We start from the raw sequence: 20,988 nt of genomic DNA, 5'->3' as shown, positions 1-20,988 counted from the left end.
ACTCATTTGCAATTCATTTTGCTCCATATTAACACTAAACGTCACTTTGGTCATATTGAAGTTATACTATCTAACAAATAGGACTATTTTTGGTTAATTTTAGAGTAATCATCATTTTCCCAGGATAAATGAACTTAAAAAGAGAGAGCTTGATTTTAAATTATTTTCTTTTGTTAACAAAATCCAACTTCTACTTTCAAGACTTTTTTTTAAATTTTTGTAGTGTAGTAAAGGTAAATGTGCAACTAAGTAGCGCTGAGATACATAACGTGCACATTGCATATCTCTGTCGTATTTAATAGGCTTTGGTAAAACACTGCTTCATAATGCACAATACACCTTATTGTAGCAGTGTGCGCCATGATCAGGAATTGGCATAAAGAGGAAATTTTCTTGGTTATCACCTAAGGAAATTTAGTTACTGGAGGACCAAAGGACCTTGTTAATAAGACCTATAAGGCAAACAACCTGGACTCTGAGGATAGGCATATTGGAAGTCTTTACTATGAGGATACAGTGGTCTCTCAGTTTATCCTTTACTTCTGAATCGCTGGCCTTTGGGACCCAATTTAAAGTTAACAACTGATATTCCTCTACCCAATTTATTTTTTTTCCAAAATACCTGTTCTGAAATTATTTTTTTCTATTGTATTTGGAAAATTCTATTGAAGACAATAATATTCTATGTTTACTTATTTGAAAATAACACATGGTCAGTTGAGCATAAAATAACATAAATAAGACAAGAGGACAGAGATGAGTTTTCTATAACTCTGGTTTATCTGATGTGTAAGCTCAGCACTGCCATCACGCTGAATCAGTAATATGACAGAGGTTCATCATTAAGCCTCATGAAGAGGTTAGAACTATTGAGAATTTTTTTTTAATGAATGACATGTTAAAAAAAAGAGAGAGAAAATTTTGAGAAGGTTGTACTCTTTATATGCCGTAATAAGGATATCTAAAATAGAATTTAGTGGGAAGCACGTGAACTGGAACAGATAAAGGAAAAAACGGCAAGGTTTACTTGCTTGATGACTTTGGGGGATGAAAAAAGAATAATTCTGAGGAGTCAAAAATTCTGAAGTTCAGAAGCAAGTATAATTTTGTGTACTGCTGAGAAAGAATAATCAACTTGGGAATAATATATAAATGGAAGGTATTAATGAGATATTCATATATAGACTTTGCAGAAGAAGTAGGGATTATTCTAAAGAAGAAAGCATAATAGTCTGAAGATCATCTAAGACTATCAGTATGAAGATACTAACTAGAACCTGGAGTTGTAATCATGTTCCATGGAAAATGATGAATGTATTCATGCTTTATGGAGAATGATAAACTTCCTCATATTCATTTAATTTTCACTGGAAATGGAAGGTGGGCATATCACCATCTTATTAGAGTCCATGCACTGGCAGCCAGTTCGATAATCTTTGTCACTTCATGACAAAACACGTTCCATTCTTCTTTTTTCCCTTCAGTGGCCCTGACATTTAAGCCACTAGAACAGGAAAATGTTGTTTCTATCTTATTTCTCTCATTCTTAATTTTCTACTATGGCAACTTATTTTCTGAATTTTTTTGACCTGTCTTTGCCAGTATGATCTGTTATGATACAATAGTTTTCACAGCATTTTAAATTTTCAGCCAACTTAATTTCGAATAGGCAATATGAGACCATAGTTAACAACCCCAAGACATAAAGTGAAAATCTCTCTTCTATTCCCATTCCCCATGAACCCAGCTGGTTCCTTAATACTGCCCGGGGTAAACAGTTACTAATTCCTCCCTTCCCTTTTATTTATTTCCAGAGTGTCTTTATGGATGTACATACAAATATAAATATAGATCATTTCCCATCATTTTACAAGAAAACTCAGTCTATTATACACATCATTTTGTATCTTGCTTTTCATCACTTAACAATATACCTATATGTAGAAGATGTCCTAGTTCTTTTGTATATCTGTCTTTTTTACTTTTTGCTGTAATTTATTTAACTAATCCTCAAATGATGGACATTTGGTTTATTTCCAAGTGTTGCCATTACAAATAATGCTACAATGAATAAACATATATTATCATTTCCTATTTCTGCAAACAAATCTGTAGATTAAACTCCAAGAATAGAGATGGTTGTTCTCGTTTTTCATTTCTACAGACCAAAAACAGAGTCAATCTAAAATGTTTTACATTTATAAGTGTTTTTATATGAATTATATCAATATAGTACTCCAATAATATAATTTTAAAAAATCTCCCAGACTGCTTCCAAGAAATAATACCTGTGACCTTGGGAAAATTTTTAAAAATCTTTGTAATTCAGAGGAACCTGGGTGGCTCGAGTCAGTTGAGTGTCTGACTCTTGGTTTCGGCTCAGGTCATGATCTCAGGGTCCTGAGATGGAGCCCCACTTCAGGCTCCACACTCAGCACCAAGTCTGCTTGTTCCTCTCCCTCTGCTCCTCCTCCTAGGGGCTCTCTCTCTCTCTCTCATAAATAAACAAAATCTCTAAAAAAAAAAGTCTTTGTAATTCAGTTTCATCATCAATTAAAGGATAGATAATAGCCATACAGAGTTGTTTTAAAGACCAAATGAATTAACATATGTTAGGTATTCAAACATTCCCTGGGACATACCAAGTGTTCAAAAAATGCTAACTATTATCATTATTATTCTAAAGTTTAACGAAATCGGTGCTATTTAGTGATACTTCGTAAATACTTGGATTATACATGGACTTGCTAAGCATTATTGTGAAACAATTGGAAGTGATGTCTTTACTTTTTGGTTTCTTCATTTTAAATATCTTGCTAATCAGGATAGTTCATAAATCATATAGTTAATACAGATTTCTAGAGCAAGGTTCAAATTAATGGTAATGGATATAATTTCATATTTCAAGAAATCTTCTTAATTTCTATACTTGATTTCTTTTCAGCTTTCATTATATAATGAAGTGAATTATGACAAATTATGACAGCTGACAAACAGCTGTAGAAATTTTAGGGTTGAGAGTCCCCCTTCTCCCATTTTCTGATTGTTTCTTCATGCTTACATTATTGTTATAAACATTGATTTACAGATTTTTTTTGCAGTAATATTTTTCAGGCACTTGCCATTTTTGTTATGCTTAGTTAATAATAATGTGTTAAAGTGCACTGAAATGATCAAATGAGAAACAGTGACTGAGTGGACACTTACAGGTTGTCAAACTCCCATCAGGGTATTTTTATGTATACATATACACAAATTTTACATGCATCATATAACCTATCATCCAAACTGGGCCAATTTTGTAAGGGAAAGGGAACAGGAGCAAACTATGATCACTCTGAGCAAACTGAGAGGAAATGTCATCCAACATAGTGTAATTCTTTGTTGTCTATGATAAAAGTAAATGGAACTGGAAATTCTACTATGTTTTCTTGCAGTGCAATGACTAGTCTTGCATACTCCCCAGGGTTTTTTTACCCTAGTTTGGAGACAACAGATACAGATGACTTCTTGAATAAGTTTTGCTGTAGTTGAAGGAAATAGCTTGAAGAAGGAAAAAGATTTTAAACATTTGTTAGAAAAGCACAGATGAGTGGAAATACTTTACTTTAGGTGTGGCAATGGGGTCATGCGAAGACAGAGGAACTTAAACACATGGGTTCCATCCCCAGATCAGCCAGTAACTCACAGGATGATCTCCATGACTTCAATTAACCCTGGTGGTCTGTTTGCTTATTTGTAAAGTAAGAGTTCAACTGGTGATCTTTAAATTTACTTCGTTGATTTTTACATATAGTAATTACTTTTAATACTGCAACTTTTTTAAAGTTCCACCAACTTAGAAATATAGCTGTTATTTGGTAAACGCACTACCTGCCAGAACTTGACAAAACTTTAGCTGTGTCAAAAATATTAAAGACAGTATAAAGGGAGACTTGTAAAAGTTTTTCATACTCTTCTATCATCCTTCTGATAATTTATATATTATTTAGTCTTTTCTCCATTACTATTTTTTACATTCCTCCTTGTGCTTATGTTTGCTCACAAATTCCTGTCTATTATGGGTGAAGATGTCTCGGACTCCTACCCTTTTTTATTATATGAACTAATATAAATTAGTTCTCTAGATGGGAAATGGTCCGCATTTAGAATTTTTTTTTAAATACTCAAGTTTCTATCACATCTTAAAAGTCTCATTTGATTAAGTTCTAGGTTATTTGGTAGAATCCTCACAACTAAATCATATGTTATAGACACGGAAAATAATGATAGCTTGCATTTTCAAAGATACGTTCTTCTGTTGTAAAGTTCTATTAAAACATCCAATAAATAAAGGCTATGATTGTTCCTATTATGTTTCTATGTAATGCCACAAAAATACGCTATAAAAATGAAAAATTCAATTAAAAGTTATCTGGTCTTCAAAATATGATATAATTAATCTGATTTCCTTTATTTATTTATTTATTTATTTATTTATTTATTTATTTATTTATTTTTACGTTTTTGACAGAGAGGGCGAGAGAGCACAAGCAGGGGGAACAGTAGAGGGAGAAAGAGAAGCAAGCTCCCCGCTGAGCAGGGAGCCCAATGCGGGGCTTGATCCCAGGTCCCTGGGATCATGACCTGAGCAGAAGGCAGATGCTTAATCATCTGAGCCACCCAGATGCCCCTGTTTAGTTTCTTTAACAAATCAAATTCACTTATTTTTTTTGTGTTGATGTCATGTAGAAAACTAAGCATAAATGTTGGACGTGTTTACTTGCAGAGAAAGAGATGCAAGTAATAATTTCACATCATTCATTTTGTAAAAGTGACACTCGCTTTCACTCGGAAGTTAAATAGTAAAAACAGTTTGTCATGATTCATAGCAATAAAGAAAAGTTTACACCAACTTCATTGTATGTTCCTGGAGACTAATTTGGACATCCATATTCAGGAGAGATGGGGTGAAAAGGAGCAAAGTGGAGAATCTCTACATTCCATGTTATTTGAAACTTCCCCCCCACAAGACAGCTTTCAGAAGATGTGATTTTGAAAGCAGATATAACTATAACAAACATTTAAATTTGATATATTGTTCACAAAGTGTGTGTACAAGTCAGATTTCTATATGTATAATTCTCAAATGGCAAATCATGATTAATATATACAGCATTAATTAAAATTTTGCATTTAGTTATGGAAATAAATATTAACACTATTATACTTACATGTATTATGCACTCATTTGTGAAATACACACTATTATTCCTTTTATGGCCATTTTCTCATAAAATCATCATGACAACCTCATGAGGAAAGTGTTATTAAAATTATGCTAAGTCAAATAAGTCAGACAGAGAAAGACAAATACCATATGACTGACTTCATGTATATTTATAATCTAAAAAGCAAAACAAATGAACAAACAAAAGCAGAAACAGACCCATAAATACATATGATAAACTGATGGTTGCCAGAAGGGAGGGGGTAGGGAAGTAGGCAAAATAGGTGAAAAGGAGTAGGAGGTACTGGCTTCCGGTTATGGAATGTATAAGTCACGGGATGAAAGGTACAGCATAGGGACTACAGTCAATGGTATTGTAATAGCGTTTGTAGGTGACAGATGGTAGCCACACTCATGGTGAACATGGTGTAATGTATAGAGTTGTCAAATCCCTATGTTATACACCTGAAGCTAATGTAACACTGTGTGTCAAATATACTTCATTAAAAAAACTAAAAAAAAAAAAGTAACTATTTTACATTTAAGGAAACTGAGGCTTTGAGAAGTTAAATAACTTGCCAAAATTGATAGCCAGACAATAGCAGAACCAAAACTCAATTCCAAATCAGTCTGTATGCAAACCACATTCATCTATCACCATCCTCCATCCTAAGATTAATCACATTTTATATTATTAGAGATTCTAATTAAATATCACTCTCTACTTTGAAATGGAGAATGAAGAAATAATACTATTAAGGCATCGATTGTAACTGTTTTATCACCAGCACCTAGTTAGATTCTTGGCACAAAACTTTAAGACAGTAACAGCTTATGATTATGGAGATATTTCCACATGTGAGGGAGGGTGCCATACACTATGTGATTTGATCTTTATCAAACCCTGTGTGGAAGAAATTATTATTATCTTTGTTTTAAAAATGAGGAAACCAAAATTTAGAATGGTAAAAGGTCTTGCACCAGCCAGTAAGAAGTGGAGCCAAGACAGGAGTACAGATGTGCTTTTAACTAATATTTTATAGTAAGCACTCAGGAAATTATTTAACTAATTTGAAGTGTTTTATTTGATCACTAAGAGAAATACTGCTTATAATACTTCAGCAATTAAGTAAATATGATAGATGCATTTTCTTTAATAAATGCAAGTTAATAATTTAATTCAGTGATGACGTATTAACAACTACAATATCCAGACAAGAAACAGAGATGAAGGTAAATCCTACTGAAAAATAATCAAAACTCATCTAGGAACTCAGAAGAAATAAGGAAAAAAAAAGTCTCTGAGAAAAACAACAGTTCTATAGCCCCTTGTTTTATTTAACTCCATCATAGACACGAGCCCTTAGTGCCAGAGTAACAAACTTCAAATGTTAGTAAAATAAATGTCTTACCTTACAGATTTATTACTTGATTTTGTTTAGTTGATAAATTCTAGTAGACAGGGATTTTAAAAAGGAGCCTAAGTGGGTGAAAATAAGAATTATAGCTATAACAGTAGACAGCAAGGCAAGAGAAAAAAATATCGATGTAATGGTGATCTGTGAGTATATTCATGACAAACTTTCCTACACATCTCAACTGCACCTGAAATGTTACGCTTGCTATTGAGTAAATCAACTAGGTTTCGTTAAATAAAGATTATCAGCAATAGCTGAGAGAATATTTAGTATACATGATCTGTTTAAGATAGAAAGTAAATGAGCACTGCATTTAGGAAGATTTCCACCAAAAATTAATGAACTAATTTTCAGTAAGTTGAAAAGTAACCTTTGGTTTTCTAAAATTATTCATTTTTTGAAATAGCTTATTGCTTGGTCTTACCAGATTAAAGATTGCTATCACACATGTTGGTAAGTATATTGTTTAGGGGCACCTGGGTGGCTCAGTCAGTTAAGCATCAGACTCTTGATTTCAGCTCAGGTCATGATCTCAGGGTCACAATCTTGGAGTGGAGAGATGGAGCCCCATGTGGGGCTCCATCTCTTCAGCCAGGAGTCTGCTTGAGATTCTTTCTCTCTGTCTCTCCCCTCACTCCTGCTCTCTCTCTCTCTTTCAAATAAATAAATAAATAAATAAATAAATAAATAAATAAATCTTTAAAAAATCTTGTTTATCAAAGGCTCCAGTCTGGAGCTAATTTATTTGTTCAAATAAAGGTAAAAGGAAAAACAGAAAAATACCATATTAACAAGAGATATGAAAAAATAATTGAACATCTTGTAATAGTTATGTTAATAAAGTAAATTTAAAAGTAGTTGAATAAACCTGCAGTTAAATGTGGCAGGTTGAAGGCATACATTCATGTCTTCTCCCTTATTAAGGCCATTCAAATGAGAAAGAGTTATAACTGTACAAGGACAAAGAGGAAAAGTGGACAGATAATAAAGGAAAAGATACATCACTAATTTGGTAGCAATAAAAAGCTGGTGGTGAGGTTTTTAACCCAACTGAGCAAACCAAATTCCAAATGAATGTGTAGGGGGATATTAACAAGCAGCAAGCCTATTTATGCTGCAGAACCACATAGATTTAAAAATTGAAGATGCTTATTTCCTCAGAAAAATGTGGTATATGAGATGAAAAGAGATTGATGGAAATCCCATGGAAGAGAGAATTATCAAATCACACCATTATGAAATATCCAAAGAGTCAGAAAAAATGGGTGAACAAAACAGGTCTTATACAGAAGTCAGGCACCAAAACGGCATTATGATTCTCAATAGCAAATGCCCTCAGAATTTAGAGTAAACCTGGTTTCCAACCTAGATTCTATTACCAGCCAAACAATTAAGCACAAAAAGACTATTTCATATGTGGACAGTCTACAGAAGTTTTTCTCTTATGTACCTTTTCCTGATAACATGTTCCACCAAAATAATGGAACAAAACAAGGAAGAGAAAAATATATGATATCCAACATACAGGCACTGGAAACAAAAAAGATGAATAATTCTTAGGATAATAGTGAAAGAAAATTCCAGGATCTCATAGCTATGAAGCAAATCAAATCTGAGCAAAAGGATAGAGAACTATCTGAAATGAAACTGATCAATTATCTGAGAAATTCCACTACTGAGCAATTGTATGAGAGGTTACCAAAGTAAATAGTATGGTTCTAATTAAAAATACAACTAAGCAAATTAAAATAAGTAGGTATCAAATCCATGAAGAACACACAAAAATGAAAAAGGATGAAAACATCACAAGACAGTGCATGGTTAACAGTACACAGTATTTACATAATGCAAAAACTGATAGATAATGTTTAAATTTATGGATCAAAAATAACATTGTACACTTTTATGGATAGAAATTCTAGAATAAACAGCTAGAAGATTTGAAACCGTTTCTTCTAAGGAACTGGTTTTAGGATTAAAAAACTGACATTGAACATCGTTGAACATTGAACAAGTGACATTGTTTTTCATTATGCATTTGAAGTACTCTTTCACTTTTAAATTACTTACATGTGCTACTTTGATAATTTTTCAAGTATTTGAAAAGATAATTAAATCGGAGAAAAACTTTCATAGATGTAAAAAGTTGAATTTTTAACTTACATAAAAATTGATTTTTATATAATATTACAGCTTACATTTTTTCACTATTTGATCAAGTCCACACTTAATTACAGATAAGAAAGTGCACATAAATTATACCAGTTTTGTAAAAATGGTAACATATTATATGCCTGAAAAAATATCCTTTGTTAAATCAGTATTTTCTTTTTGTGCATAATTTAAATCTAAGAGCAACAATGAACTTAGTGTTTATTTCTTGACTGAAAATATGAGTATATACAAAATATTATCTGAATTGTCTTTGTGTTATAAAATATAAAATGTGTAAAATTAAAATACTGTAAAATTTAGTTCTGGTGTTTCTCATTAAAAGTTATTAATAAAAGTTTCACAATCAAATCTTAATTTTTAAGTAAAGAAAACTGTGATTAGTTTAAAATATAATCAACATTAATTTCGGGGCTTTTTTTTTTTTCTATTATTATCTTGACAATTTTGAGAAGTACTGGTTATACATTCTGTAGAATTTCCCTCAGTAGTCTCATTATTAGGTTGAGGTTATAGGTTTTTAGGAGGAAGACCACAGAGTTAAAGTTCCTCTCTTACCACATTACCTCAAAAATACACACATCTACATGACTTACCACTGTTGATGCTGACCTTGATCACCTGGCTGAGGTAGTGTTTGTCAGGTTTTCCCATGATAAAGTTACTCTTTACTCCCCTTTCCATATCACCATTTTTGAAGTGAGTCACTATGTGTAGGCACCCTTCAGGTGTGTGGTTGCTAGGTTTCCTTGTTGCTAATGAGGCCCTCTTTAGCTGACAGAGCAAGGAAGAATCTGCATATATATTGTGTCTATACACATATGCATAAATACTTCTATATGTCACCACCTATTTTAAGCTAAAACATGATTTCATACTGATGTCTCCAACTTTACTCCATAACCATGTGGATCATTCTAGCCTTCTCTCTTTGCTTATCTAAAATCTCCCAGCAGCAGGGAGAAAACCTAGCTCCAATCATCTCTTATTCATTTACTTAAGTGTTCAATTCCAATATACATATACAGTGGTTTCAGAAATGGTTAACATGTTCCTCCATGGGGAGTGACTTTATCAACTAGAGTGAAATGTTTATGTAGAGATACTTCTGTCTTTAAAGTCTCCACTCATTGGCAATGTTACTTAGGTCAATGCTTTTCCCCCACATCTCCTTCAATAAGGTTATTTCGTCTATTGACCTCCTAGTTGCTTATTTTTTTTTTAATTTTGCATATGTTTAGGTCCACTTCATGCCATACAGTTCAATGGGTTTTGACACATGCCTAGTGTTGTGAACTAGTACAGTACCATTCAGAATAATTTCGCAGCTTTAAAAAGGCCATTCTGCTTTACTTATTCAACACTACTGCCACTGAACCCCTTAACAACCACTGATTTATTTACCATCTACAGAGTTTTACCTTTCCCAAAATGTCATGTAAATTGAATCATATTCGTATGTAGCCTTTTCTGACTGGCTTCTTTCATTTGGCAACATGCATTAAGATTCATCCATATTGCTGCCTGGCTTGATAGCTCATTCTTTTTATTACTGAATACTATTTCATTGTATGAATGTATCACGGGTTATTTATGTATTTGCTTACTGAAGGGCATCTTCATTGTTTCCAGTTTTTGGCAATTACGAATAAAGCTGCTATAAACTTTTTTGTGCAAGATTGGTGTAGAGATAAATTTTCATGTAAGTTAAGTAAATACCTAGAAGGATGATTACTAGATCATAAGATGAGATTATGGGGGGCGCTTGGGTGGCTCAGTCATTAGGCGTCTGCCTTCCGCTCGGGTCATGATCCCAGGGTCCTGGGATCAATCCCCACATTGGGCTCCCAGCTAGGTGGGAAGCCTGCTTCTCCCTCTCCCACTCCCCTTGCTTGTGTTCCCTCTCTTGCTGTCTCTCTCTCTGTCAAATAAATAAATAAAATAAAATCTTTAAAAAAAATAAGATAAGATTATGCTAACTTTATAAGAAACTTCCAACTGTCTTCCAAGATGGCTATATCATTTTGCACTCCCACTAGCATTAAATGAGAGGTGTTGCTCCTCAACACGATTAGCAATCAGTACTATCAGGTTTTGGATTTTAGACATTCTAATAGGTGTGGAGTCATATCTTGTTGCTTTAATTTCCATCCCCTACTGACAAATGATGAGATTGTATCATATGATTATTTTTCACCTGTATATTTTTCTAGATGAAGTGTCCGTTCAGATCCTTTGCCTGTGTTCTTTGTTTACTTTATTTTCGTATTTTACAGATGTTTTGTATATTTTGAATGCAAGTCCTTTCAGATACATATTTTGCAAATGGTTTTTCCCTGTCTGTGGCTTGACTATTCATTCTCTATTTAGTATCTTTCACAGAGAATTTTGAATTTTATTAAGTCCAACATGTGTTTTTTCTTTTATGGATTGTATTTTTTGTGTAGTATCTAAAAACTCATCACCAGAAACCTAGGTAATATGGATTTCTATCCATGTTTTCTTCTAGAGGTCTTACAGTTTTGCATTTTGCACTTATATCTACAATTTTGAGTTAATTTTTGTGTAAGGTGTATAGTCTATATTTAGATTCAATTTTCACATACAAATTTCCAACATGCTAGCACCATTTGTTGAAAAGATGATTCTTTCTCCATTGAGTTGTCTCTGAGCTTTTGTTAAAAAAAAAACAAACAAAAAACTGTTGACAATATTTGTGTGGATCTATAACTGAGCTTCCAATTCTGTTCATAGATCTGTGTGTCTATTTTTTATTTTATCAATACCACACCGTTTGTTTACTGTAGATATTCCAGTCGTCTATTTATTGTGGTGAGAATTTTGATAGTTGTGCTTGTCAAAGAATTGGTTCATTTTCATCTCATTTATCAAATTTGTAGGCATTATGTTATTGATAATATTCCTTTATTATCTTTTTAATGTTCATAGACTCAGCAGTAATGATCCCTCTAACATTTTTGATATGGGTAATTTGTGTCCTCTCTCTCTCTCTTTTTTTTTTCCTGGATTAGTGTGGTTAGAGATTTATCAATGTTATTGATCTTTTCAAAGAACTAACTTATAGTTTTTTTTTTAATTATTTTTATCTATTGAGTCCTGTTTTTGGTTTACTTGTTTTCTGCTTTAGTTTTTATTATTTCTTTTTCTCTTGCTTTAGGCTTAATTTTCTCTTCATCCTTTATCTTCCGAAGATGGAAACTTCAGTTTTTGATTTTAGAACTTTCTTATTTTTTAAATATATGCACCAATACTATAAATTTCCTTCTAAGAACTGATTTCACAGTATCCCAACATTTCATTTTTGTTTAATTGAAAATATTTTTCAAACTTCTCTTGTAATTTCTTCTTTGATCTATGCATTATTTGGAAATATTTTTTTAATGCCCAAATATTTGGAAATTTTCCAGCTATCCTTTCATTATAGATTTCTAGTTCAATTCTCTTGAGATCCGTGAACATATTTTAAATAAAAAATTTTAAGGTGTGTTTTATGGTCCAAAAATGTGGTCTTTCTTGGTGAATATTCCATGACAACTTGAAAAGGATTTGTATTCCACTGTTGTTGGATGGAGTATTGTAGAAATGTTAACTAGATCAAGTTAATTGATGGTTCAGGTTACTGGTGTCCTTAATTGATTTTCATTGTACCGTATCCAACAGACAACTTTTGGAGGCTCCAACTGTATTAGTGGGTTTGTCTATTTCTCCTTGCAATTCTATCAGATTTTGCTTCACATGGGTTAATCATGTAAAATACTTAAAAATCATCAAAATATTAAAAAAAAACACCTTGATCTATTAGCATCTCATAAATAGTATGTGAGTGCTCTGCTACTGTGGTTGAAAATTGTGCTTTTAATTTATAGTTTTGTTACTTTAAAAATCATAATGGGAAGATATAATTTTTAAAGTTATCTTGTTGATAAAAAAATCTGAAACATAGTTTATATGTTTTCTCTATTATAAAATCTTCACATCCTTAAATATATTCAAAATTCAGAATTCTCTATTAGAAATGATTATTCCAAATCAAAAAGAAAACATGATAGTAGACTTTTTGAGCAGGAGTTCTGAGATGCCACACAGATATTTACAGACAAATTGCTTTCAGAAGGAAAATGAGTCCATATAGATATTGTGGAAGAGCAGATTCATACCTTTTGTGTTGAGATATAATGATGGGAAATGTAAAATGACATGCTTAAGAGAAGAAAAGGATAATGAAAGTATTCAAAATTAAGTGGTAAATGCCAATCTGACATTTTCTTTTCCATTCCTTTATCTTTCTTAAGTTTGTAAAGATGTTTTTATAAAGCTTCTGTCTTTTTATCATCTGCACAGGTAACAGTTCACCAGTCCAAATGCAAATTTATCCCATGATCTGCTCCATGGCCTGAAAATATGACCTTCAAATATCACTAATCTTCTAAAGAACAAGATAATAGGAAAATAGAATATCACCAGAAATGATATTTTGATAAAAATATCATTTACAAGTTAGTATCTTCAAATGAAATGTCATCAGTACTAAAATGAGCTCCAACTTTCAAGGATGACTGATTTATAGCCAAAAAAAGAACAAATCTTTAATAAAACTCCTAGTAAATTGGCTGTTTGCACATTTGCAAAATAAAATATAAGTCTGAGCTCTCTGATAAAATTATCAAAAACATGCTTTTTCTTTTTTAATTGAAATGAATAGATCTACAACCAGAATGCAATTCCTTATATTAGTCTTTCTCCAGTGTTGGTCCTGTTTTGCATCTTAATCCCTTATACCTAAGGAAGTAGGATTGCATTTTTTATGAGGCATAATTAGTAACAAAACAGTCTTAAAGATATCTCACATGAAAAATCCTTTTAATATTATTCACATTATAAATGTATAATTATAATAGCATTAAGTCAACTTTATGCTGAAAGTTACAATTCTGAAAAGCTCCCACTGAACAAAAGTATAATCACTTATCTAAGAGTAGTTTCCTAACCTAAAATGAGAGTTGATTCTAAATTGTTTTTTTTCTTATATTTTCAAGATTTTATTTAAATTCCAGTTAGTTGACATACAGTGTAATATTAGTTTCAGGGGTAGAATTTCATGATTCATCACTTACATATAATACCCAGTGCTCATCACAACAAGTGCCTTCATAATACCTATCACCCATTTATCTCCCACGCACCTCCCCTCCAGCAACACTCAGTTTGTTCTCTATAGTCTTGCAAATTTTAGTTAGTTTGTTTTGATGGTCTAGATGCTCTATAGTAGGTTTGTTTGAAGAATGAATTGTTCCAGAAGATAATTTACTATCATGTTCATGCTGTAGGGTTGGAGGAAAGAAGAATAGACTTTCTCATTGTTATTTAATAATGCGGTGTTCCTGAAAAATTCATTGATGGAAAACATGCATGGAGTTGTCCATACCTGCTTCCAGGTATTGCAAAATGAAAAGAAGATCCTCATTTCATGAACTTTCCTATTATATCAGCTGTAAAAAAATTAACTTTAAATTGGAGGAAGAGGTAAAGGAACAAACCCTGGAAGTCAAGATGAGAATCTGGAGGGCCAGATGAAAGTTGACTCTGAGTGAAGGGTCATATAGGTAATGATCTCTGGCAGATGTTCTATTTTCAAAACCCACTTGTGATTTTGAGTTATGTTCTAACAACTATCTTTCCTGTAATGTCATCCATCAATCCATCTTGAATGTTTATAATTCTGTCATTCATGGCTTTTTCTATAAAATCTCTTAAAAACCTGGGTACAGAAGAAACATTCCTCCACATGATAAGGCCATATACGACAAGTATACAGCTAACATCATAGTCAATGGTAAAAAGCCTTATGTTTTTCCTCTAAGATCAGGAACAAGACAAGAATACCCATGCTCACTATTCCTGTTCAACATAGTACTAGAAGTCCTAGCCAGAGCCATCAAGCAAGAAAAAGAAATTAAAAGTATCCAAATGGGAAAGGAAGAAGTAAAATTGTCTCTGTCTGCAAATGACATGATATTATATATATGCAAAACCCCAAAGATTCCACCAAAATCTGTTAGATTAATGAAGAAAATTTGCTAGATTAGTAGATACACAAATTCAGTAAAGTTGCAGGATATAAAATAAACATACAAAAATCAGTCGCATTTCTATATACTAACAACAAACTATCCAAAAAGAAATTAGAAGACAGTATCATTTAAAATAGCATCAGAAACAGTAAAATACTTAGGAATAAATTTAACCAAGTGGGTAAAAGATCCATGCACTGAAAACTATAAGATATTGATAAAAGAAATGGAAGAAAAAACACAAAGACATAGAGAGATCCATGTTTGTGAATTGAAAGAATTAATATTGTTATAATGTCCATACTACCAAAAGCCATCTATAGATTCAATGCAATCCCTATCAAAATTACAATGGCATTTTTCCTAGAAATAGAATAGACAATCCTAAAATTCATATGGAACCACAAAAGACCCTGAATAGACAAAGCAATCTGGAGAAAGAAGAGCAAAGCAGGAGGCATTATTCTTCTTGTTGTCAAACTATATTATAAAGCTCTAGTAATCAAAACAGTATGGTACTGGCATTGAAACAGGCAGGTAGACCAATGGAAGAGAATAGAGACCCCAGAAATAAACCCATCCATATACAGTCAACTAATATTTGACAAAGGAGCTAACAATACTGAAAGGAGAAATTATAGTCTCTTCAATAGTATTGAGAAAACTGGATATTTACATTCAAAAGAAAAAAAAAACAACTGGAACCCTGTATTACATCTCTAGAAAAAATTAAAATGGATTAAAGACTTAAATGTAAATTCTGAAATCCTAAAACTCCTAGAAGAAAACAAATATAAGAAAAAAAATCCTTTACATTGGTCTTTGCAAAGATTTTTTTGGATATGACAACAAAGGCACAAGCAACAAAAACAAAATAAGCAAATGGAATAGCATCAAACTAAAAGGCTTCCACACAGCAAAAGAAACAATCAACAGAATAAAGAAGCAGCCTATAGAATGGGGGAACATATTTGGAAATCACATATAAGATAAGGGGTTAATGGGGGGGTGGGAGGATGGGTTAGCCTGGTGGTGGGTACTGAGGAGGGCACGTTCTGCATGGAGCACTGGGTGTTATGCACAAACAATGAATCATGGAACACTTCATCTAAAACTAATGATGTAATGTATGGGGATTAACATAAGAATAAAAAAAAAAAAAAAAAAAAAAAAAAAAAAAAGATAAGGGGTTAATGTCCAAAATATATAAGGAACTTATACAATGTCCATAACGGACATGGGAACTCATACCCACAATGGAACATATGGAACTCATACAACTCAATAACCAAAAAACAAAACAAAACAAAAACTCCAAATAATCCAATCAAAAATGAGCAAAGGACCTGAATAGACATTTTTCCAACAAGGACATACAAATGGTTAATAGGTATATGAAAACGTACTAATCACCAGGGAAATGCAAATCAAAACCACAATGAGATATCACCTCACACCTGCTAGAATGGCTATTATGAAGAAGACAAAAGAGAACATTCTCCACATCCTCACCAGAACTTGTTATCCCTTATACCTAAATGAAGTGAAATCACAATATCGAAGAGGTATCTGTATCAGCAGATATATTGCATCAGTATTTACAATAGTCAAGAAATGGAAACAAATTAATGTCTAAGTGTCCATCTATAGATGAATAAAGAAAATGTGATATATATGTATCATATATATATATATCCTATATCACATATATGTGAATTTATTCAGCTATTAAGAAAGAATTCTTGCCATTTGCAACTACATGAATGGACATTGAGGGTCTTATGCCAAGTGATATAAATCAGACAGACAAATACCATAGGATCTCACTTGTATTTGGAATCTAAAAAGAAGCCAAAATCACAGATACAGTAGAATGGGGGTTGCTAGGGGCTATGGTGATGGAGAAGGGAGGAAATGGAGAGATTCTGATCAAAGGATACAAACTTTCTGTTATAAGCTAAGTTTCTTCTGGGTATTTAATATTCAACATGGTGACTATAGTTAACAATACTGTATTATATACTTGAAAGTTGCTAAGACAGTATATCTTAAGGGTTTTCACCATTCACACACAAAAAAGTGATTATGTGAAGTGATGGATGTGTTAACTAAATTTATTGTGGTAGTCATTTTACAATATATATATGTATTGAATCCTTATGTTGTACTCCTTAACTTTTTACAATGTTATATCAATTGTATCTCAATAAAGCAAGAAAAAAATCTATTTTACTTCAAGGTACAGAGGTGGAACTGTTTAATTTTTAACTGCTAGCCCCTGGACTTGCTTACCCTGATGACTATAAGGCTGGCAACTTCCAAGAATAGCTCTCTAGGTCATCACACTCTCTTTTAACATGATTGGTCATTTTAAATTTGCTACATTTTATTTCAATTAGTGTAGTAAATCCTATAGGAAATTTTTTTTTTTTAATTTCTGTATAGTTTTTTGGTAGCTAACTGAGGAAAATATCTGCTCAAAACCAAAAAATCACTGAAACACTAAATGATTGCTGCTCATATCATCTCTCTTTGAAAACTGCAGTGATCGTAAATGAGAATCATGATTTTTCAGAATTCACAGCTGGAGCACTGTACAACACTCCGGTAGAAATCAAAGCAAAGCTCCAGGGTAGCCCACAGCCCCTTTGTTACATAGAAGTAAAAACCTGACTTGCATTTAGATAGCTGCCTTGGCCAGGCCTAAATACAAGACATCATGGTAAACTCCTTCAGCATTCCACCTAGAGCTCAGATTGCACTTGCTAACCAAGATATCTCACCAGAGGAGCAGGTCAAAGGTGGAGAAGTGATATGTTAAATTTGAGTAGGATCATGTTATTGCCCAATGACCTGCCAACTCTTGTAGTTTTCATTATTTTTAAAGATTTATTTATTTATTTGAGAGAGACAGAGCATGCGGGAACCTGAGGGGGAGGCAAAGGGAGAGGGACAGAGTCAAGCAGACTCTATACAGAGCATGGAGCCCCACATGGGGCTTGATCCCACAACCTGAACCAAAACCAAGAGTCAGATGCTTAACTGACTGCACCACCCAGGTGCCCCTCTAGTTTTCATTTTTTAATAAACATAATTTAGGTAGAAATTAGTGTTTATGAATTTTCAAGTTTTGGAAAAAGCATAGTCTTGTAACCAACACAAAAAGAAATAAAGTATTACTAGCCCTCAAATTTTCCTACTGCCCATAGTAATCAACCCCTCGCCTAACCCCAACCTAAGACAAGCACTAATCTGTTTTCCGTACCTACACACTTTGCCTTTCCAGAATGTCATATAAAAGGAACCAAATAGTATATAGGATACAGTAATTTATCAGATACATAGTTTGAAAACATTCTCCCACTTTGTAGCTTGTCTTCATCCTCTTAATGTCTTTTGTAAAGAATTCTTCATTTTGATGAGACCTGTTGCCTCATTTTTTCTTTATGAATCATTTTTTAGTGTTGTATCTAAGAAATATTTGTTTAATTCATGATCATAATGTTTCTCCTCAAAGTTTTATAGTTTGAGATTTTATATTTTGCTCCATAATCAATTTGGAGTTAATTTTCACATATGATGCAAATTATAGTCAAGGTTTATTTTTTGCAGATGGATAACCAGTTGTTCCAACACCATTTCTGAAAAGACTGTCTTTCTCCAATGACTTGCTTTTAGAAACTTTGCAGCCACTCTGGAAAACAGTATGGAGGTTCCTCAAAAAGTTGAAAATAGAGCTACCCTATGACCCAGCAATTGCACTACTGGGTATTTACCCCAAAGATACAAATGTAGTGATCTGAAGGGGCACATGCACCCCAATGTTTATAGCAACAATGTCCACAATAGCCAAACTATGGAAAGAGCCTAGATGTCCATCAACAGGTGAATGGATAAAGAAGATGTGGTATATATATATAACGGAATATCATGCAGCCAACAAAAAAATGAAATCTTGCCATTTGCAACGAGTGGATGGAACTAGAGGGTATTATGCTAAACAAAATAAGTCAATCAGAGAAAGACAATTATCATATGATCTCACTGATATGAGGAATTTGAAAATCAAGACAGAGGATCACAGGGGAAGAGAGGGAAAAATGAAACAAGACAAAACCAGAGAGGGATACAAACCATAAGATACTCTTAACCTCAGGAAACAAACTGAGGGCTGCTGGAGTGAAAAGGAGTGGGAGGGATGGAGTGGCTGGGTGATGGACACTGGGGAGGGTACGTGCTATGGTGAGTGCTGTGAATTGTGTAAGACTGATGAATCACAGACCTGGACCCCTGAAACAAATAATACATTATATGTTAATAAAAAATAAAAAAAGAAAGAAACTTTGTCAAAAATCAAATGACCATACATATATTGGTCGATTTCTGGACTCTTTTGTTCCATTGACTTTTGTGTCTCTCCTTTCACCAATGCCACACAATCTTGATTACTGTAGCTTTATAGTAAGTCTTAAAATCAGGGTTGTGAGGCCTCCAAGTTTGTTCTATTTTTCCAGGACATGTTGGTAATTCTGGTTCCTTTGTCTTTCCATATAAATATCAAAATCATCTTTTTCAGTTTCTATTTAAAAATTTTCAGATTTTCATTGAGTTTGCATTGTATCTACAGTTCAGTTTAGGGATAATTGGCATCTTAACAATATTGAGTCTTCCAGTCCTTGAACATGAGATATATCTCTTTTCAATTAGCTCTTCTTTCACCTTTCATCAGTGTTTTGCAATTTTCAGCATATAGATCTCACACATATTTTGTTACATTTACATCAAGTATTGTATGTTCTCTGGTGATTTGTAAATTGCATTGTTTTTATTTTAATTTCCAATTATTTATTGCTATATGAAGAAATACAGTTGACTTTTGTATGTTAGTCTTGTATCCCGTGACCCTAATAAAGAAGTGTGGAATTCTGAGACCTTAGGAAAAAAGGCTTCGCTACAGAATCCTGAGAATCTTCCACCCACAGATTCCCAGGATTTTCTTGACCAAGAAAAGCAGCTTTTATTCCTTTCTAGGGAAGTTCTGGCTTGCCTGAATACCCTGCAAACCACTTACTTAAGGAATAATGCTTGGCCTCCTCAAGATCATCTTTGCAACCCCCATTACCTCCAGGTCAGGTCATATCTCAGTGCAGCCCAAGTGTTAGAAATACAGTTCTGTTTCCACAAAGAAATAGATTGCATATTTAAGGGCTTTTATAACTAATATGTCCAGTTCATAGTCCAATGGGTCATCAGATCTACCCTATATTCATTTTCCTCATCCCAAGTGTATGTATTTTGTAACTGGCAGAAAACTAATGTTTGTTCTTTTACCTGTATTCTGAGAGCCTCTTCCCAACCTTCAGTTAAGACAAAATAAAATTGTAGGAGGAATTACTAAAATCTTAAAGAATACAGAGAGGATGATCCTCACCATTTCTCAGTTAAGTTCACCAACATGTTTTCTGCAAAACCAGTTGATCAAGATGATTGATGGTAGACTATCACGAGCCTATATAATGCTAGCCCTAGTTGCAGTTGCCATACTAATAAGGTGTCTTTACTGGGATGATAGGCACAGCTTTGACACTTTGTTTGCAGTTATTGATCTGGGAAATGGGGCACCAGTATATATCAATAAAGAAAATCAAAAGCAGTTCAGTTTTACATGGGAATGACAGAAACATACATTCATCACCTTAACACAGACCATGTAAAATCTCCTGCTCTTTGTCAAAATAAAGTCTACAGGGATTTTAAAAGGTTTTGACATTCTGCAGAATGTTGTAATGGTCCACTATATGGATGACAGTATGTATATGATGGTATAGTGAATAAATAGTGAAATAGATATACTATAAAGTATAATATCTTTCCCCCATGACAATGTGTTTCAGAATAAATTCGCACATTTAAATGCAACCTAAGAATGCTACACATTCAGCCTAGTTGGACTCTAGACATTTCTTAAATCTTTACAAATCCTTTATATTTCCTTTAAGTTGGAAATCAAATACATTAAAAGTTTTAAAGGGAAATCCTTCTTAAAATGTAATGGCTTCATGAGTAAAGAGTACATTTAACTTTTTACATACTCAAA

The sequence above is a fragment of the Neomonachus schauinslandi genome, chromosome 8, assembly GCF_002201575.2.
Source record: "Neomonachus schauinslandi chromosome 8, ASM220157v2, whole genome shotgun sequence".
Lineage (NCBI taxonomy): Eukaryota > Metazoa > Chordata > Mammalia > Carnivora > Phocidae > Neomonachus > Neomonachus schauinslandi.
This window is presented reverse-complemented; position numbering follows the sequence as displayed.